The following is a 7,104-nucleotide window of genomic DNA, read 5'->3' on the forward strand; positions in this document are numbered from 1 at the left end:
ATGCAATTGAGCCACGAACATTTCTTATAATACAATCGAGTCCTTTCAAATGAATTAGATCAGGACTAGCTTATGTGAAAAATGCCTAAGCAGTAAGTATCAAATTGTACTATTCAATATAGGTTTGGAGATCTCGTTGATAGAATTCTCTCTTCCTCTGAAGAGCTTTCTCTCTATCCATGGAGATAGTTTGCCCTAAAACCCCTTTTCTCCAAAACCCTCACCCCATAAAAGTCCCAACCTGCCTACTTTGATCCTTTACCTCCACAATGTAAAACCTATACATCATATCCTTCCTCGCCCCAACACTACGTACCCAAAACCCTAATTCTTAATCGCATTCTCACCACAGTTGCCACCAAAATCTAGCCTGGAGCTCCTTTCACTGCCTCCTCGGATTCATCCTTATCCTCCAAATACACATCCAGCTTGTCCAATCCTTAGGTCCTCCGATTGAGGCAAACGAAGGAGTATCAGCTCGATTTGCCAAATCTCAAAGAAAATTGTTGCCGCCCAGCCTTGAGGTTATGCTTCTTCCCGATTTTTCCTCACCCAACATCACAGCAAACAGCTCAAAGCCTCATGGGATGTGTTGCTCGACCCAGTTGCTTTAGTTAATCTGTTGCACCTGTATGAGTCTCAAGGAGCTCGGGTAATAGGGCACGAAGAGCTAACTGCTTGTTTCATACCCCCTGCTGTCCTTGCAAAATGGAAGAAATATATGAGAATGTGCTTAAGGTGGCAGCTCTCGTTAAGAAGTTGGGAGATCTCTGGTCAGAAAATGATTTAGTAGAGGCAGACGAAGAAATTCCAGAGGAAAAACTGAAGAAATGTCTGACTTACCTTGTATGGAAAACTCTATTCAAAGCCCAATGTCAATTTCCAAGCCTTCCAAGGCCCAATGAAGAGGGCGTGGAAAACTGAAACAGTAGCCTATGCCCAAATCAAGCCGGGCCTCTTCTCTTTCATCTTTAACACACAAGCAGAGAAAAAGAGGGTATTGGAGGAGGCACCATGGTCCTTTTCCAGCAACTTGTTAGTCCTCAAACAATGGAAATCTGACACCCAGATGCATTGCTATGATTTTTCCTATTGTACCTTTTGGGTCCAAGCCCTCGGGATCCCTGAGGAAAGAGCAACAGTAGACGTCATAAATAGTTTGGCATCGAAAGTGGGGGCTGTGCAGGGGGTTAGGCTGGATAAGAAAGCAAATAGGTATATTATTTCGGGGAAAGCACGGGTGGAAATAGAGTTGGCTGCCCCCTTGAAGTCAGAAACATTCATCAATGTGGGGGAAAAAGGATTTGGATGGACTTCAAAACGTCTACCTCACTTTTGCTATTCTTGCGGAGGTCATTATGCTACTTACTGCAAAATAGCTCATGGAAAACATTTTAAGGCAAATTCGGGCAATGGCTAAAGGCAGAAGTTAGTGAACATAGCTCGTATTGGGAGTTGTTTTATGGGGACCAGCTTCCTATCATGGAGGAAGAGGAAATGATATTTGAAACCCCACTTCATGACTACCCTCCAAAAGAAATCGCAACAAAAAGAAAATGCAGTGCGGATATTCCCCTAGGGAGTGCCTTTGGTTTGGCTCCACCTTGGAGCTCATTCCCCACTTGGGGAAGCAAACTCAGCTACTTTTACTGGATTCCCTCGGAAGAGCGACTGGCATGGAATTAGAATGCGGGCTACAAAAGAAAGGAAAAGCGGGGAAAAAAATCCTGCCTACAAAGAAACCGAGGAGACATAACCCTTATGAGATGGGAGGAACAAGCTTGAATTCTCTAGAAAAGTCTTTAAAACTAGTTACTCACGTTCATATGGCTAAAGACGGGCATGAATGGGCTGTGGTGGCTAATCCTAATAAGCCATCAGGGATTAAATGAAGCTTTTGAGCTAGACTTGCCGGGGGTTGGGCACTCCCCTGACATTCCAGTCACTAAGAACCATTGCGGCTCAAGAAAAGCTCACTATGGTGGTTTTGATGGAAACAAAAAATAAAGAGGTGATGGTGGACCGTATTCATAGTTGATTCCAGTTCTAGCATCTTTAGGTTATGGATCCATGGGCATTGCTAGGGGCTTAGCACTGTTATGGAATGATGACCTTTCCCCAAATGTGGTAGCTAGTTCGGCTGAGTTTATTAATGTTATATGCAAAGACCGAGAAGCGGGACTACTATGAGAATAACTTTCCTACATGCTTCTACTAATTTTCAGGAGAGATTGCAGCTATGGCAAAAAATGAGAGCCATTCACTACTCCATCATCTCCCTTGGGTTTGCATGGGCAATTTTAACGAAATTTTATGTAATTGGGAGAAAGTGGGGAGAGAGAGATGCGAACAACTACAGGCTAGTAGCTTTCCAAGATCTTACGTATGACTGTTCACTTATGGATATAGAAAGCAAGAGATGTGTGTTTACTTGGTCTAACAATAGAGTGGGGGACGAGTTGGTTAAAGAAAGGCTTGACTGAGTAATAAGCAGTTTAGATTGGAGAGTGTCTTTCCCAAACACGGAAGCCTTTGCATTACTTCCTATTCGCCCCGTCATTGTCCTATTCGTCTTTTGCTCTACCCTAACCATGAAGCACGAAAAAAAGAGTTTAAATTTGAAGCTTACTGGGTGGAATACGTAATACGACAAGATAGTCTCTAAAGCCTAGCAAGACCCAAAGATCAAACGAGGGGTTATTGTGAACAAACTGAGAAAGGTTACAAAGGCCTTGTCTACATGGAGCCGTTGGAAGTTTTCCAATGCGTACCACCAAATCGAAGCTCTCAAGGAACAGCTAGTGGAACTCACAAATAGGAGCATGGGAGGATCCACTAAAGAGGATATTCAAGCTGCTAAGGGGAAAATTGAAAAACTATGGAGGTAGGAAGAGATGTATTAGGGATTAAGATCTCGCGTAAATGGCTAAAATGGGGAAATAGAAACACAAAAAAATTTCATGCCGCAACGATGCAAAGGAGGCACCGTAACAAAATCTCCATGCTGAAAGTTGAGGAGTCTACTTGGCTCCGAGATGAGGAGAAACTGAAAAATTATATTACTGAGTTTTACTACTCCCTCTATACTACCATGGGACCAAGAAACTTTCAACTTGTCCTGGACCAATGCCCATATATAATTCAGGAGAATACGAACGACGCCTTCCTGGAACCGATAACGATGGAGAAGGTAAGAAACATTGTCTTTCAAATAGCCCCAACAAAAGCCCTTGGACCTGACGGACTCAACGGCCAGTTTTACCAGCATCATTGGGAGCTTATCCAGTATGATATTTTGCAAATGGTCTAAGATTTTTTGTTGATTCAGGAACGCTTGAGCCAGAGCTTAGCAAAACTCTCATTACCCCGACCCCCAAAGTTCCGAACCCAGAAGACATGAGCTAGTGTAGACCCATAAGCCAGCACAATATCAATTACAAAATTATTCCAAAGGTACTAGCAAACCGCTTGAAACCTTGGCTCCTTGAAATCATTACCATGGAGCAAAGTGCCTTCATCAGTGGACGCCAAATTCAGAATAATATATTGATTGTACATGAGGTACTACACCAATTGCGAATCAGGAAGAGAGAAAAAATTCTAGACGATTTTGAAACTTGACATGTTAGCTTACGACAGAGTGGAACGGGATTTCCTAGAAGCGTGTATGCTAAAAATGGGTTTCAACAAGAAATGGGTGGCTTTGATTATGAATTGCGTATCTTCCATCACTTTCAGTGTGAAATTTTAATGGGGAACCTCAACAATATTTCCAGCCATCTTGGGGCATTAGATAAGGTTACCCACTTTCTCCCTATCTCTTCCCTATCATGGCTAATGTCTTGAACCATCTTTTGCACAAAGCCATAGCTGATGGGCGGCATAAAAGGGATTAAACCGAACAGCTTTTGCCCAACATTCTCATACTTGCTCTTTGCTGATGATGCCATCTTTTTCCAAGACGGGAAAATCAGTGAATGTCAGAATCTGACAGGGATTTTGAATCAATATTGCTTCGTGACAGATCAAGCCATAAACTTGAACAAATCATGAATTTATTTTAGTAATGGTTGCCCACTTAGCTTGAGGAAAAACATGGTCGAGGAATTGAGAATTCCTATGATTGACAAGCCAGGGAAGTACCTAGGCATTCCTTCCAATTGGGGACCTCAAAGAAGCACACGTATGCCTGGATACTTGCTAGGATCAATGTGAAATTAGAGGGATGAAAGGAAAAACTTATCTCTAAGGTGGGAAAGGAAATCTTGATAAAAGCCATAGTGCAAGCTATATCCACCAGTATAAGATGTCAATCTTCAAGATTCCCATATCGATATATAGAGCGATTGAGCACAGAATAGCTTCTTTTTGGTGGAAATAGAATTGATTAAAGAAGGGCATTCATTGGAAGAAATGGGTGGTCCTCCAGCTAAGGAAAAGGGAGAGTGGTCTTAGATTCAGGGATCTCATAACTTTCAGCAAAGCTAAGACTAATCTAGTCCCGCTTAGCCTTATGGAGTCTACTTCCCCAATGTTAACTTTTGGAATGCTAATAAAGGGCATCGACCCTCTTGGAGATGGCAAAGTCTATTAATGGGGAGAGACACTATTCAACCATCAATTAGATGGGCAGTGAGCAATGGGAAATCAATCAGAATCCATAAAGATAGATGGTTATCCCAGGGTTTGATCGGTGGGCTAGCTAATTTAGGAGAACCCTAAAGAGTTGAGGAGCTATTTATACAGAAAAAGCAATGTTAGGGTGAAAAGAAACTGAACTCCCTCTTCAGGGAGCACTTAGTCGAGGAAATCACTACTATACCCACTAAGTCCTATTTCAAAAGAAGAGGTACTTGTTTGGGCGGGGAACAAAACAAGCAAATATACTATGAAAGATGCCTATACCAGCATGCAACCAATAGAAGTCCGGCAGAATCACAACCATGCTTCCTCCTCATACCAAATCTCCAAATCCCTACGGCAGAAAATCTGGAACCTCAACACTATGCCAAAAATCAAGTTTTTCATTTTGAGTGTGTCAGAATAGCTTATCAACTTGAGAGAATCTGTGTAAGAGAACTATAACGCCTGATCCTCCCTGTCTTGTCTGCCGGCAAGCCCTCGAGTCCATGGAACACCTTTTATTGCTTTGCGACTGGACAAAATAGTATGGTCAGACTACCGACTCAAAATACAGATCTCCAGCTATGAAATTACTAGAACTGACAAGTGGGTGTTGGAGATCTTGACACAAAACACTAACTTGCCCTCATCGAAGCTGGTCATCGAGGTATTATGGAAATTCTGACTAACCTAAAGCAGAGTGGTCTTTCAGAAGCGCCATCCAGACCCGAGTTCGATAGTTGACGAAGCATGCGCCATAGACAAAAACTTTAAGCATTGGAGCCTTAAAGTGAACAACCGAGAAACACAAAAGGAAGGGATCGTTTCGTGGATCCCTATTGAGATAGGCGATGTAAAACTGAATATTGATGGGTCGATCGTCAAAGGAGAAAAGGAAGGGATCGTTGCGGGAATTTGCCGAGACTCTACTGGAGTAAAGCCACCTTGCCCCCTTAGTGCTGGAAATTGAAACCCTAGCCCTACAAGCTGCTTTATTGTACTTAGAAGATGGAACACGAACCGTGGAGGAAAAACTATTTGCATGTGGTCTTGAGTTCTGATAGCTTATCACTTGTGAATATTGTCACGGGCTAGGCCCCATGCCCATGGGAACTGCAAACTATCTTGGAGGATGCAAAGATATGCTAGCTCGGTTCAACTCTCTTCAGCTGGTCTATAGCCCACGCGAATCCAACCAAGTGGTGGACTGTATAGCCAAGTCTCATCGCAAAAAAGTCCTTCCACATGATTAGCTCATAGAACCACCTTTACATTCATGGGACCTTTTATATTCGGAAACCCATAACTTGTGTTATCTTTTGTCAGTTAATGAATGAAACACTTCGTTTTTCAACCAAAAAAAATATAGGTTTGGAGATATAATAAGTGTTCGAAATTTGACTATGCTGGTTGAAAGGTATAGAATTCGATTATATTTGTTTTTGGATTGCACCAATTAAAAAAACTGAAACTTGATTACATTGTATATGTAATATTTAACTCTGTTGGTGTAAACTTGCGAAGATCAATCATGAGTGGGATTCTGTATATGGTATAACCTAGTCTAAGAGTAGTATGAGCAAATAGTCTCTCTTCTTCAGTGACAGATCACCATTTAGATTGCCAGGATGATACATAGCATGGGAGAGGATATAAATATTTCGAACTTTTATGAGGGGTGCAACAAATTCTTACGTTGTTACTGTTAAGAGTATCGAAGAATTTGATTAGATCCAAGTACAATGTCATTCAATCAATAGTTACTTCAATGAACTTCACGGAGATTTAAAAAATTGAGCAATTTTAAAGATATTAAGACTCATCTATCAAATTGATTTATTAAATAATTATAATTATACGCGTCAAAACTGATTATTTGAGTTAATGGGTTCAATTAAGCACGCAACAGAATTAGGCATATTACTAAGTAAAACATATATCACACGAAGTTTAATATTCCTTCAATTATTCTAAAAAAATTGAGGAATAATCTCAACAATATTTTGAAACTTTCTATGCAAAACACCCTACGAGTTGGACACAATAACTATGCACATCTATAACGACAGAGAAGCAACGTCTGAGATAATGAGGGATGAAAATGGGATGGGTTTGAGACGGGTGATGTCATCTGAATCTCAACTCACTGAAGTAGTACCTATACTTTTTTAGTAAGTAAAGATGTAACACTAGAAGAATATTATATGATATGATTCACAAATACTAACATTTTTTTAAAACTTATGCATCGTAGTTCTTCAATAAGAAAACTTACACATATGCACAACACAAGATTGAAGAAAAATTAGGATCAAAGATCATAAAAGTCTACAATCTAAAATCCTATAATGAGATTTGACCAAAATAAAATCCTAAAATGAGAAGCTAGGCTTTGAGTATGGTTACAACTGAAAATGTTATATTTTAGTTGATTTCATATATGGGTGGACAAAATTATATAGTAATATTGAGCTTTTAAAC

General features: G+C 40.6%; 1 long non-coding RNA gene across 1 annotated transcript; it reads right to left on the reverse strand.

The window, feature by feature from the left end:
• Nucleotides 1–104: 104 nt before the first annotated feature.
• LOC130139470 (uncharacterized) lies at nt 105–3,494 on the reverse strand. The gene is made up of 2 exons (XR_008817640.1): nt 844–3,494; nt 105–695 (listed from the first exon to the last, which is right to left on the reverse strand). It is a non-coding gene; the product is annotated as an uncharacterized LOC130139470 (long non-coding RNA).
• Nucleotides 3,495–7,104: the final 3,610 nt, after the last annotated feature.

Source organism: Syzygium oleosum, unplaced genomic scaffold, assembly GCF_021117445.2.
Source record: "Syzygium oleosum isolate NSW1041296 unplaced genomic scaffold, Sole_v2.1 Sole_v2.12, whole genome shotgun sequence".
In the NCBI taxonomy this organism is placed as follows: domain Eukaryota; kingdom Viridiplantae; phylum Streptophyta; class Magnoliopsida; order Myrtales; family Myrtaceae; genus Syzygium; species Syzygium oleosum.